This window comes from Pogona vitticeps, chromosome 4 (genome assembly GCF_051106095.1).
Source record: "Pogona vitticeps strain Pit_001003342236 chromosome 4, PviZW2.1, whole genome shotgun sequence".
Lineage (NCBI taxonomy): Eukaryota > Metazoa > Chordata > Lepidosauria > Squamata > Agamidae > Pogona > Pogona vitticeps.
This window is the reverse complement of record NC_135786.1, coordinates 54611155-54626324: the sequence shown is the minus strand read 5'-3', so window position 1 is coordinate 54626324 and position 15170 is coordinate 54611155.

Below are 15170 nucleotides of genomic sequence, written 5' to 3'. Positions count from 1 at the left end.
GATATTCCTCAGGGTCTCTCTATATAAAATCCCCTTTTTCTCCAGAAATCTCACTGGGGTTTCAGGTGTTAGCTGGGCGTCAGTCACCTGTTCAAAACACTTTTGGAGAGTGGCGTCTGCCTTTTGCTCTTGTCCAAATCTGCTGTCTGTGGTTAAGGTTTCCACCACAGCTTCTGAACTCCCCTCTGCTTCCGTCTCTGGCTCATCATTACCCCCCTGAACTGTCCCCGTGGTGGCTTGTGAACGTGTAATCACTAGCACCCGTTTCACATGTTCAGCCAGGTCATTTCCCACGAGCACGGCTGCTGGCAGAGTCGATGAAATTGCTAGCCGCCAAACTCCCCTCCAGCCTTGAAAGTTGACAGGTACCTCCGCGACTGGCAGAGAGATCACCTGCCCCTCAATCCCTGCCACCTTCATGCTCTCATTTGGGATTACATACTCCCTAGGAATAATATCTGGATGGCACAGGGTCACCTGGGAACAAGTGTCCCGCAGCCCCCAATACTGACGGTCAAGTATTCCTACGTCCACCCCTGCTGTCTCAAACAACTGAGAATCTGTTCTCACGAGCAAGCATCGCTTGACCTCCGCAAGAGGACCACCTTCCTCAGCCTGATCAGCAGATGCAGCCGTTCCAGACTGAGCAGCCATGGCAACAGGCTCCCTCAGTGACAATGAGCCTTGCTCTCTCTGGACACAGAACACAGCTTTTGGCTTGGTTCCACTAGAATCCTGAGGCACAATTCCTTTTAGCTGCTTTAATTTCTCACACTCTGAGATTAGATGGCCCTTTCCCTGACAGAAATAACATTTTCTGGGGTATTTTGATTCTCTCTCATCTTGTTTTGGTTTTCCCTCCAAAATCTGAGGTCTTGGTTTCATGTCTGAGGGCTTCCCTTCACCATGGGCCCCTCCCCCTTGCTGGCTTTTCCCTGGTCCCTGAGAGTACTTGCTGTAGGTTTCTTTGGGTTTACCTACAGATTTCCCCTCACCCAAGGGCTTTCTTATTTGGGAAATAAAATCTGCGATCTCGGCTGCTTCTGCCACAGATTTTGGTTTCCTTTCCCTCACCTGGAATTTCAATTCCCCATGCAGGACTGAATAGAACTGTTCCAGTGCTATCAAGTCTTTAAGCTGCTCGTAGGTCTCTGTCCCCTCCTGAGATAGCCATTTCTCAAGCAGCCTCACCAATTGGGCCCCCACTTGGGTAAAAGTCTGCTCTGGCTTTTTGGTGATTGACCTAAATCTTTGTCTCAACTGTTCCGCATTTATCCCATGTCTTGCAAACACCAGTTTTTTAAACTCTGCAAAATCTCTCATCAGTTCCTCAGGCATCTCGGCATAGACCTCAGCCAGGCTACCACTGATTAAAGATCGCATGATGGTCATCTTCTCAGTTTCCCTCACTGAGAAGTCCACAAACGCTCTTTCCACTAAGGAAAAGAACACCTCAGGACAATCTCCCTTGTGGTACACAGGGAATTTCTTCAGGTCAGCCTTAGACAATTGGCCTCCCTCAGAATCCCTATTGTTATTATTATTCTGATTCATCAGTTCCAATTTTCTTAGCTCAAACGCCATTTTCTCTCTCTCCATTCTTTCTTCTCTTTCCATTCTCTCAATCTCAAATTGCCTTCTTTCTCTCTCTAATCTTTCCTCCATTTCCCTCACCCTCAGTTCATGCTGTTGGGCTAGGAGTAATTTTCTGAGTTCTGGGTTCTGCTCTCCTGTGCTGTCACCCTGCACTGAGCCAAATTCATCCTCAGAACCTTGGTCAATCTGGGGGTCTTTCACTTCACCCATTTCTGCCATCTGGCTTTGAGTCAAGGGCATACTCCCCCCCCAGAACAGGCTGCTTTAAAAGTCAAGCCTCAAAATAAAACGACCACTTTTTTTTCTCTTTTGCCTCAGAACCAGCTTTCTATAGATTGCTGCTGTTCTTCAGCACTTAACTTGCAACAGTTGCGAGCCAGAGTCTACCCCCCTCTGCTGGGCCTCTCAGCTGGCAAGCTAGCTCACTTCTATTTCACAGTTTTGCCTCAGCTTTTTTCCCGCCAAAACCAGGCTGCCTCAGAGCACTCTAATCTAGTCTCCCCAGTTGGCACGTTCTTCTACTAGCGCACCTCCCCGTGAGGTACACCTAGAAGATTACCTACGCGCCTCAGATTGTCCCTGACTAGACCCCCCTTGCTCTGGGCACACTTGCCAAGGCTTTGCTGGACCGCTGGACAACTGGACCAGTCGTATCCCACCGCTGCCACCAATCAATGTGACAAACCCAGACCTACTGGGATCTGCCACACGTTAACTAAGCTGCCACCAACCATTCCCTATAAGAAGTCACACAGACCAGGGATGGATTTTCAAACAAATAAAAGAACAAGGTTTATTTAAATACAACACACAGGAAAATAAAATGATCAGGTGAATAAGATATAGTAACGTGGCTTAATCTCATTCATACATGCATACAGTTTGGTTCACACAGAACCCTTAACTTGAAGCACAGACCCTGAACCTATCAGTTCTGGCTAACCAACAGACACCTGAACCTATCAGGTTGGTACTCTGACACACAGTAGTACCCTGTCTGACACACAGACTCCCACACCAGCTTGTTCTTCCCAGCTGCTGCTTCGTCACATCCCAGCGTCTCAACTTCTCCACACAGGCATCACATATATATACAGTACAGCCCCTCCTCCTGATGTCCCGCCTTCCACTCCCCATAGGATGGAACTTTCCCTCCAAACCCATGACAGACAGGTAACATCAGTGCTGTATGTAACAATAACCAGATGGTAAATGAGGAGAGGAAAATGCAGCACTGCAGTTCTTACAACAACAACTGACTGTTGTTGTAAGATCTGGCCAAGGAGGGCTCTTGCTTGCTATTGCTGCCCTTTCTGATATGCAAAATTGCTTTGTTTGCAATATATTTGCAATATGCCTATCTGTATCTTTACCTATCTACCTCAACATCTAATATATGGGTGGGTGTAATCCTTGTAAATGCATGTAACTGTATTTCTTCTGTTTACAGTGTTTACAGCAAAGGAAAATCCCAAGCACAAATAAAAAGAAACGTTTCTGCTCTAAAAGCAGCCAAATATTATCTGAAGAGACAATTCAATTACACACAAGATTAGTGCTAGTCTATCTATAGGAGCCAAAGTCTCATGCTGAGGTTGGAGCTCAATTCTGAATGAGAACTTCCTAAAATGCAACAGATAAAAGGAGAGAGGGAGGAACACAAGCCAGAGGGAAATTGAATTTCAGCTTAGGAAGAGGCCAAAAATATTGAACAGTAAAAGTAGTTACCCACTGCAATAGCCTATAGGGGGGCTCAACCCAGTACAGTTGAATCACATTTAGATTGCAGACTCTTTCAACAGGACACCAAAACCAAGGATCCAACTCTAAATGGAACCATTCTCAATTGAGATGAATGGTACAGTTCATCTCTCCCTGAGCTATATTTCGAATTGCCTGCAGGTTCAAGCAGCATCACTACTTGCTTTTAGAACTGACATTTCTTTTAGGTTCTCAGCGCCACCCAAATGAGAAGCAATTTTTAAAAAGGGAAAGTTGAGCAATAAGAAATGGAAAGGGGGAAAATTCAAATTAAGTCCTGACCTGCCAAACTGGAGAATATCTTCCTGAAATTTGTCACCAGTCTTTTGGAGAACTGTATTAGATGCTCACATTTATTTATTTTTTTGCATCTCGCCAAGCATAAATCTAAAGAATAAATTAAAACTCATCAGTGAATGGTCTTTTCCAGAGACTTAAGAATTCATATACCTCTGTAAGAAATGATTTCTAGCTAATCATTTGTAACTAGTTACTTCCAAGTTCTATCTTTTGCCTGGTTGCTGCTGAAAAAGAAATGAATAAAATGACAGAATATAAGTCTTTCTGGATCATACAGAAAATCAGTCTCAGCCTTCATTCTGCTTCTAACCATCCACATGTTTACAGAAAGTCTATGGGAAGGGCTAAAAGTACTGGACTTGAGGGGTTCCAAATATCTTACTTTCAGAGGTGCATTGTCTTCTTGAAGATGGAAATTTTATTTTTACTACCCTGGTTGAATCTAAGAATTTGTGAATTTGTCTAGTGCCACTTGTAAAGCTATGTGAAGGTCATTCATACTTTAGGAGAAATGCATATTTCCTCCTATTATAATATATTTATTTCAGTTATGCTATTACTGTCTTTGAGCTATTCAGTAAAGCCTACATTTATCTCCGAATGACTGACATGCCTCAACCCATAAACAAGCTAACTGGCAACATGAGAGGCAAGGGAAGCTCATGTTAGGATGAGCAGAAATCTTTTGCCTCTTAAGAGAGCTCCACTTCTAATTAGATACAGTATAGTCCTATAAAGTTGACACAGAATCCAGCACTATCAACTTTATTAGAGAAAAACATCTATTCTTGCCATTCACCATTGTTGCTTTCTCCAAGTAGCCAACAATGACTCTGAAGAAGAAAGGCTCTCGCTGATGTGTAGCCTCTCCATGTAAGCAAGAAACTAGATTTTCCAGATTTCTTGTGTGTTACGTGAAGCTTACTTGCAAACAGGAGCCTCTCTCCTTGAGACTGAATACTGCTTGTGTGAAAAAAGCAATGATACAGTAGAGTGAAGTTAGACACTTTCCACAATCTGTGTTGATAATGCTGGATTCTGTAGCAACTGAATAAGGCTTGTATCATCTGGCTAATAGAGTAGCCTCTAACAGAGGCAACCAAAGAAGTAGTGCTGAATGCAGTTGCCACTGGCCAGAAAAAGGGGCTTCCATGCCCTGAATCACTTCTCATCCTGCTCTGTCATCAGTAGAAGCAGAATCAAATGTGTCCAATGCTCAACACAGAATAAATAATGCAAAATATGAGAATATCTTCACATAAGCTCCACTTGCAAAATGTACAAAGGTTTAAGAATTTAGCTATTCTGGGCACAAATATTGGATTGCCTGCATGCCGAATGTTACTTAAATGTTCTTCTTCCTTAAAGCACAGAGTACAAACATCCTTGTGCATCACTGTCTCCTTATGGGACAGAAAGAAGTTCTTGTTAAGTATCTGTACAGCTCTTTGCACAACGAGCATGTAATCATAGAGAGATCATTGGAGGACACGTAAAAATTACAATGCCACCAACAATAGCAATTGACTGAAAGGTGCAAGAGAAATGATGACAAATCAAGGAGTAAAGTACAGAGGCAGGTAAAGCTAATAATAAAAAAATTAAAAGCAGAGTGGAATTGATTTAGGAAGAACTGCTGGCATCTTCGAGAAGGAGAGTCCGAGCCCCCTTTTTTAGAAGCAATTTTAAAACCTTTTCATTCCCTTCTTTGTAAAAGAGGAAAGGGAAAAAAAAATAACAAACTGATTTCTCTTCAGATAATTTCTAAGGGCTCCTAGTGCATTGTAAATGGATGCCTTTATCCAAGAAGCAATTTGCCGAATTTCATAGACTGATTTTGTATTTTTGTTTGCTGAACAGCAACATCCTCAGCAGAAATCTCTCCTGGTTTAATGCTCTCTTTTAGCATGCTGCATAATTGCCAAGCCTGATTTGCTCCCTGGGAAAGCTGTAAGGCAAAGAGAAGGGCAGGAGGAAGGAACAGGAAAAGCAAAGAGGGTGGGGGGACAAAAAGGTAAATTTATGGTACTTCTAGTTCACTGTATCTGCTATAAAGAGATGCCAATAGGGAAATCCAACCCAGCCTGTAGAGCTTCCCCTGGCCCTGAAGGCTGAGGAAGAACTGCAAATGAAAGAAATATTTGAATGGCAGCCAACATAATAAATCCATTTATACCAAATCAAGGGAGAACGTACACTATTGAAATAAATCAGGTGATAGATTGAAGGTTTTGAAATCAGTTTAAAGTCATGTGGTAGCCATGTGTTGTTGTTTTTTGTTTGCTTGTTTAGTGTGTGTGTCCGTCCTCTTGGGACAACATTTAATCCATTTTTAAGTTATGTTGTGTATTATTTGAAGGAGCAACACAGGCTTTTAAAATTGTTTCCAATGAGGCAGTGGGTGCAGGACAAAGCCTCAAGTGCAATGAGTTTGTGGTGGTCGCCCACCCTTATGCTGGCTGCCTCTATATCTAGTCACCGCTGTTGCCAAATAAATATATGTTTATTTGTTTAATTTCTTTCAAACTGGGATAGCACTAGTTCAGTATTGCAAATAGAACAAATATATAACAGATTGGGCTGCAAGGTTTTCTTGCAGCCCAAAACTTGTGATCCTGACATTCATTACCTGACAAATCCCACAGACAAAATATATTCTGATACAGGTGAGCAGGTGTCAAAATAAATTGCATTCACAATCAAGTTAAAACAACCAACCTCCTTGAGGCTGTTTAAAATACTTTGCCATCTGAACAAAAAAACAAACAAACAAACCCCATGCTTCCTGGCCAGTTGAGGGGGGGGGCTACATGGGCTTTTAAAAATTATTTTAAAATTGGCACCACAGAGGCTCCAGCTTCCTGTGTTTTGCCCTCCTGAGGTTATGCATTCCAGAAGTGAAATGTCTGCACCGGAAAACTGAAATAAAACCCCACAATGCTGTAACTGCAGTGAGACACTTTGGTTGCTGGCACATTGTCCTGGAACTGCTTTTAAGGTTTTTGTCCTGTGCCCACCTGTCCTCACACTGGCTGCCTTTCACAGCCACTTGCCACCACAAAAACCACCAACACAGTCCCTGTGTTCAGATGATGTGGATGGCAGGGGGAGAAAGCCATGTTCTTCTACTGTGGTGTGATATTTAATAGTTATTTTATTTATTTTATTTTTTCAAGCAGGGATAGTATTAGATGAATGTCACAGATTATACTGATCGGACTGCAAATTTACCCTTCTGCCTTCTCTTCTTCTTCCACCTTCCATGACCAGAAGCCAGATGCCCCAGATGCTCCACTTCCCCGGAGAAACAGAGAAAGAGTAGGAAGGCAAAGAGGAGTTAAAGTGATTTTTCCAGGTCCCTCATCATGTTTTATTTGTTTTTTCCCCAAAACTAGGATAGCACTAAATCAGTGTTATAGATATAAAAATAAATGAAAAACAAATTGGACTGTGAGGTTACCCTGCAGTGTGGAAACCCATGGTCCTGACATTCAATCCAATACTTGACAAACCCCACAGACAGAATATACTCAGACACAAGTGAACACACATGTAAAAATGATTCAAAATAAATTGTGTTCATAATCAAGTTAAAATAAGCAAACCCCTAGTCAGTGTTTAAAAACAAAAACAAAAGAAAAGCTTTCAAACCCTGCCCCTGTTCATGCTCAGGTGTATGTCATGTAAATGGATATTTTAAAATCAATTTCAGTCATGCTAAATGCAAGAGTATTTTGACGAGTAACTGCACCCTTGCATGAAGCAACTGGGCTTAGCGGTGACAGCACAGGAAGACCTCTCTTACTCTATCAAAGCATATTTATTAATAAGAAACAAAAGCGGCCAAGATTAAGGATGTAAGATGATTTTTCTCAGAGTTGTTTTTTTAAAAGAACCCTCCCAAATTTACCACTGTCTCCATGAATGTGTGAGAAAAAACTTGAAGAGTGGTGTGTGGGGTAGGGGCAGAAGTATGTAGGTGAAGATAAGCTAAATGTTTCATCTGGCCAGACAAAGTACTTTGCATACGTACCACTTAAAATATCTTGGCTGAATCTTTCTGCAGCAAATAGGGATGGAAATAATACTTGTTAAATTCCTTGTTCTTATCAATTTAGAGTGCCTTAATATGATGAGACACTTGAAAAAGGGAATTTTAAATCCCAGTAAATTTCCCCTCACTGGGAAAGTGAAAGTGAAACAGACAGTCCTTTTCCCTTCTTCAAGCTCTCTGTTATTTGTATAAAATGTCAGCAGTGTATGTCCCCTTTGAGGAGCAAATCATGGACATACACATGTAAGACAAGCAAAGAAGTATTGGGTTATTGATTTAACACCATTGAGCCAACTTACATACTTTTGAGTCTTAAATAAAGCAGCAGACATCTGACCTTAGAGCAATCTTGAGTATTTGCATAGGTGCTCAGACTGTGGAGCATTAGATTTGCACTGTTTTGTGCAAATAAATGCAAAATAGTTTATTTTTGTGGAAAACAAAGCTCTCAAAGTTTTGTGAACTCTGTTCAGACTACCATGAAATTCCACACCATCTCTACCAGCAAGGAGAAGAATGTTGAAATCCCTCATTGTTTTTGGAGGCAAGTGAGCATTTACCCCCCCCCCTTCATGGATTGCTGCCTTGTCGTGGCGAAGGGACTTGAGTAACTCAGAGAAGCTATGGGCTATGCTGTGCAGTTGCTATACACTCTATTAAATAATTCAATCTGCAAAGAAGGACAGGACATAGTGAAGAGTTCCGACTAAATGCAATCCACCTGGAGTAGGAAATGGCAATGCCACTCCAGTATCTTTGCCAAGAACGCCCCATGATCTTGAGGCTCTTGAGAGTCCCCTGGACTGCAAGGAGAACAAACCTATCAATTCTAAAGGAAATCAACCCAGAGTGCTCCTTGGAAGGACAGATCCTTAACCTGAGGCTCCAGTACTTTGGCCATCTCATGAGAAGAGAAATGTCTCAGGAAAAGACCCTGATGTTAGGAAAGTGTGACGGCAAGAGGAGAAGGTGACGGCAGAGGACGAGATGGCTGGATAGTGTCTGCGAAGCAACCAGCATGAATTTGACACAACTACGGGAGGCAGTGGAAGACAGGAGGGCCTGGCGTGCTCTGGTTTATGGCGTCACGAAGAGTCAGACATGACTAAATGACTAAACGAATGAATGACGAGCATTTACCACCCTGGTAAAATGTACTGGTCAGCTGTGTTTGTGGTGCTGAATTTGGTTTTCTTCCTGTTTTCTCTGCCAGCCCCCTTATCTTTAAACCTATAAGAGGTTCCTCACCCCTGGCAGCAGTAACCATTGTATTTGATTGATGCAGATGGTTGGAAATTTCTTTCAGCATATCTGTATAAACCTGTCAATTTCTTGCCACATAAAAGAACTAGAGGTGATTCTAAACATTCAGTCGAAAGTGGAACTACTTATATCAATGGCTTCTAGATTTGTAGACGTAATGGAGTTCAGGCAGATGAGGCAAATGTTTAGCTCCTACTGCCTTTGCCTAAATAACAGTGGTATAGGGCAGCCATGGCGCAGAGAGTCAAAACTGTGGGACTTTCTGATGAGCAGTTATTATGAAGCCTTCTCTCCCTGTCCCACTCTGAGCTTAACTGCAATGCTCACAGCAGCTAAAAGGGAAATTGTTTTCCCCACAAACACCATATTGCTGTAGTACAAATTCTTCTCAGACACTGTTGAGTGTGGAAACTAACATTGTTTATATGAATTTATCTGGTTGCCTACATTTTTGGACACTCCTTGAAAGGAAACTGATGAGCATCTGCATGTCAAAAATGTACACTATCCCACTGCTAAATAGTTTCATTTACACTGGGATTTAGCCCATGGCAGATCCTTTCTTTAGCCCAGTTCACTTCACTCATGTCTTTATCCTCTCTCCTTGCTGTTGTCAGTTCTCTCTCAAGGATAATTGATGTTCTGAGACCTAAATTTGAATTTTTAAAAACTCTTTCACTTTAGTGAAGATAGCCACTAAACATAGATGACTTTTAAGAAATAACATATCACAGATGTTCATGGAAACTAGGTCTATCAACTGCTTTTCACTGCAGTAACTGAACAGAAGCAGTTTCCCAAAAAGAATAACCTGCAGATATTGAAAGCATGCCACAGTGGGTCATATGGCCTATTTAAGTAAGTTTCAGGCCAATTTCTTAAGTCATGGGTTTCTATATGTAATTCCATACTTATGTATAATACAAGAATAAGTGCACGAGACTCTTCCGGCAGCCTGAGAAATGCATCTGAAAATGAATTGCCATTTTCTCTTCTAGAGGTATGCATTAGATTGAGAAATGATCCTTGTACAAATGATATTATTATGTAAATCATATGTGTTTTCATCCACAAATGTGAAACTGCTTTGTGAAATTACATAAAGTGGAGTGCTTCCCCTCTGGTTCCAACCCCTTCACATCCTTTCCCCTGCCCTCCAGTTTCTTCCTCACACCACCTCAGCACTCCCTCATCATCTTGTTATCTAGTGAGGATGCTTACTTCCCATTGGTCAATTTTGTCCCTATACTCTTCAAGAGAACAGGGTAGACAGAACCCATCCCAAGTAGTTCAAAATCTTTTGATTTTCCAATTTCATCACTGGGAACATGTAAAAACAAATGCTCAGCATGAAACTGTAAATGACTAACCAAACAATGTGTTGGTTCTTTCCAAAGCTATTAATATTTACATTTTAAATGCCATTTATCACAATTATAGTTCCAGCGCCCATTAAAAGTACTTAATTATCATTATAGTTAATAATGTTCTAGAAGCTGCACTTTTTATTATTCAGAGGTAACAAATAATTGCTAGTGTTTAGCTACTTTTTAAAAAAATCTGGATGCTGTAACCTGCTGGTTACAAGACACACCCAGTCAGTGAAGGCACACACTATTACACTACCCAGCTGCAGCAGTTTGTTTTAATTGTTGTGACTCCATTTGAGTGTGTGATTACACTGCGGGTTTCAACTCCAATATATTTTAAAACGATTTACAGTTACATGGTTTTTGTATCTCTGTGTGCATTCACTTTGAAAATTATTACTGTGATATAAAAGAAGGGCTTAAAACTGCTTTGGGAAACTGCACATGAGGTTTTAAATCATTTCATTAACCACCATGTTTGCAGACATGTTTTCAATGCTGTGTAGCATTTCTTCAGTTTTTGCGCAACCTTCGGAATGTCTGCTTTTCTCTCTTGTAAAAAAAAAAGTGGCATATCAGTAGTGATGCAGTGCTAAAGTTAAAAAAAATATTTCAGATGGATGGCATCATCCCTGCCGTCAGAAACCTGAGACCACCCATAAAGACAGTATTTAATATGATGGGCATTCACATTGTCCAAAGTGATTTATAAAGAATCAGTTTCAGAAGCATGTTAAATTGAAAAGCCCCGGTTGAACTCTTCAGAAAATTTGGTTTGTTGTCAAAAAGAAGCAGATTTCGCTGTGCATCATGTAGCCAAGATTTTAAAAACCGATTTTAATTACACAAAACCCAATTCAATGGCCGGTCTTACTGTCAGTATAACCATGCCCTGAGAATATATGGATTTGTAGTTTGGTGAGTTACTTCGAATTCTTCACTGGAGAATTCTACTGCCTTCCATTAACAACAGCCTTAGGGTCTCTAGCAGAGAATTCCAAGGACCATACCAAGTTGCAGATGAGAAGGGAAAGGTGGATGATGCTTTTGTAAGACCACTAGAAATTCATACACAGAAGCTAGCTTTAGACTGATATAGCCTGGGCTTGGGAGACCTGTGCGTATAGTGGAGAAAAAAGCTTTAAAAGTTCTTAAATTTATGGCAATATGTGTAGGCCAGGTTTCTCTGCTTAAAGCATATTTCAGCATGAGCTCCACAGTCCGAAAAGGTGTAGATTTCAATTTCCAATTCTGGTGGAGTGTCTCTTGCTATTCCTCCAGACAAAGGGTCCTACACTCACATGATTTTTCTTCTTTTCCTTTTTAATAGATCACTGCGTTCTGAAGGACAGAGCTTTGTCAGGTAGCAGAGGCTCTCCTGTTCAGACTCTTCATTCTCCACATGTTCAGAAGGATGGAATTGGTTATGAAGGAGTATGGAGCTAGAACAGTACCTTTGCTCACATGATAACTCAGATATCAACGACTGAGTAGGATGACAGTGGCATCAAACTGCCATAAGCATATAGTTTAGGTGCACTGTCTCTCTCCTCTCTTTCTAGTTACTCCCTCCTATTTTCCCTCCCATCCAGCTGTTAGGTTATTTGTGTTCTTTTCCCCTTTCACTCTTTCAATATTTCATGCCTTTGAGTTATAATGTGCTTTCAGGTTTGTTTGTTTGTTCTCCCTCCACCCCTGTTCCCCTCACGGTTTTTCTGAATGATTTCTTGTACATCTGCAAAAGCATGGATCACCCTGAGTCTGCTGACACTCCTCTCTGTGGAGCAGTTTTTTGCTCCAGTTCTGTAAGCATGGGAAATCTTGGATCATTATTACTATAAGGTGGTGATGCTGTCTGCAGACAGCATGGAAATATGAAGAAAGGAGAGAGACAGGGAGGGAGCACAGCATGAAAAGGAAAAGGCTCAGGTAGATCTGGAGGGGAATGGTGTGGGAAGAGCAGGGGAGAGATGGGGAGATACAGCGAAGGCAGGCTGTATTTATTAACTTTCTGCCTCACTGCTTTTGATTCCATAGCTGAGAGATCATGGAGTTGCTATACACTCTATTAAATAATTCAATCTGCAAAGAATCCAAGTGGGTAAGAGAATGCTCTTCTCCTGTGTCTTAAAATTTAATTGAGGAGCTAAATAAGATTAAGTACAAAGAGTACATAAAGAATATGAGTGGATACCATACTACTTTTTCTTTTAAAGCTCAGCCAAGAGCATTCACCCCATTTTTCACTGGCTCCATTAAATAGCATCAACTCTTTCTTCTTTACCACATCCTGTTTTTGCTCTATTTACAGCTGTGTATGCACATGACAGCCGCACAAATCACTTAATATCCATTAAAGCCACTCTCTTCGACTCCCAGCTTTATCAATTTCTGTATTATAATCCTTTATTTTCTGGATTCAAATTCAGCCATGGATATATGCTTCTTTTCCATGGGTCTAGTTTTTGTTTCCTATGACACAATTCACAGAAGTGGTGTTTTGCTCCCAGTGATTTTAGGACTAGAGAAATGTGCTGCCTACATCCACAGGTATATTCAATTTGTAAAATATTGAGCTTCATGCAGTCACATTTCTAAGTGCGGCAAGATGACAAAGAAACTAGATATTATGTGAACTCTCCTTCCACTCTCCCCTGGCTGAATAGGTCAGGCTCAACTTCTGAAAGGAGTGTATGACACAGACAACCAGCAGTAAGTACTTCAATAGAAAAGGGAATAAAACCAAACATTATAGCCATTATTAAGCTAGCAGGAGTTATCACCACTGTAAGCATTATTCCTCCTCATAACCCACTCTTTGCCATGAATATGAGTCATGGAAAGAGTATAGGGCAGAAAAGAATGGGGGTTAGCTAGCTTTGCAGTGCCAACACAGAGAATGGCTCAGCAGCAGCACTGCAAAGATTTTCCTCATGGGAAAGGAATGCAGGATGAACCAATGTTCTGTTCCTTCCCATACCATTTTGAACTCATTCATACAATTGTTTTTTTAAACCACAGAGTTGGCCAAAGAGGACTTCCTAAGAGTTCTTCTTCCCCTAAACTCATCATGAGAACACACTTACAGGTCCACTTTGCAAAAGTTTCTGGACATGAGTTGATGCAGAACCTTGTGAATTACAGTCTGCAAAAACTTGGAAAATTCACAAAGCTCATTATAGCATGAAAAGTTCAGATCTGGTGGTTCTGTTTATTTCAAAATCCTCTCAGTATGTATTGTATACTGGCTGGTTTAGATATCTGATGGTGGGGCCATAGGTTGGATTTTGATTCCCCAATATACTTCCAGGGAGAAGAGCCAGCCTGTGTGGCCTGGGCAAAGTGCACAGTCCCAGAATGCTCTCAGAAGAAGGGAATGGTAAGCCACTTCTGAGTCTTTTCCACCTAGAAGACCCTGAAAAGGGTCACCATAAGTCAGAGTTGACTTGACAGCACATCATCATCATCACCACCACCACCACCACCACCACCACCACCACCACCACCACCACCATCATCATCATCATCATCATCATCATCATCATCATCATCATCATCATCATCATCATATTGTATAGCCTTGTTAGTGCAAGAATGAGGAAAATTCAGCAGAGTTAGTAGAATAAAGTCCAGTCCAGGCAGTCCAAAAGAATCATGCACACACAGACAGCTTCACCAACACCAGTGTGCATTTACAGGCTATATACAGCAGTGCAGTCCGGCAACATAAAAGCATAACACTCAACAGAAGAAGAGGAAGTACATCTACTGTGCAGAGTACACATATATACTTATGCACATCTATCTGTCCAGATACATTAGACATCGCATCATACATGAGTCAGCCCTTATGAGTCATCATGACTCAGCATTTCTACACACCTGTTCCTTATGGTTGCTCATTAACACACCTTATTCTGCTCAGGCCTTTAAATTTACCTTGACAAGCCTTTTGTGGTGCGTGTTCAGAAATCACTCTTCTCTCTGCCAAGAATTCTTTTCAGTCTCATAATATGCAGGCTGACACTATTGTCAGTATGAGTTCCTCTTCCCCACCATGGGGGAGAACAGCTTGGAAATTCAGCTGACCTATGGACATATGCATGGAGAACTTTGACATGTGTGCCAACAAAACAGCTGGCTGGGGGGGGGCTGGGCAGCTGGAAACTGATTGTTCATATACAGAGCCATTTCCAGACTCATGCTGCCCATGAGTGTAAGCAATACTGGATTAGGTGAACATGACAGGTCAATAGTTACGTTCTATGTCCTGTGTAGTTCTCTTCCTGTGTTTCTATGTACAGAAAGTCAGTCCAGAAGTTTGGAAAAATGTATCTTTTACTGACCATGCTGGTCTAGTGGATCTTGGGAGGTACAATTCCTAAAAGCTCCAGGCAGGAGATGGAATGCCCCTTGTCTGGAACCCTGGGGAGCTGGTGCAAGTCATTGCAGATGATACTGAGCTTATGGACAAATAACTAGACCATCTGTGAAGCCACTTCTCAGCCAGATGACCAAAACTGAAAAAGCCTTTGGTCTTTCTGTGTCTGCAGTTCATTTCATATCCACAGAAAGATGTCAAAGGAGCTACATGACCTGACAATGGCTTAGTAAAAGTAGGTTGCTATAAACTGTTTTCAAATTTCAGGCAAATCTGAGGAGGCACCAAGAAATTCTCTCTGAGTACTGCAGTTACCAAAACACCCCTTTTGCACAACTATATGGCGGTCCCCACATTCTATAATGAAGCTGCTACCTCCAGGACCCAAGGACATCTGTTCTTAGTGGCCATCTGAGGCTATTTGATCACAAACGTCAGCGTGGGG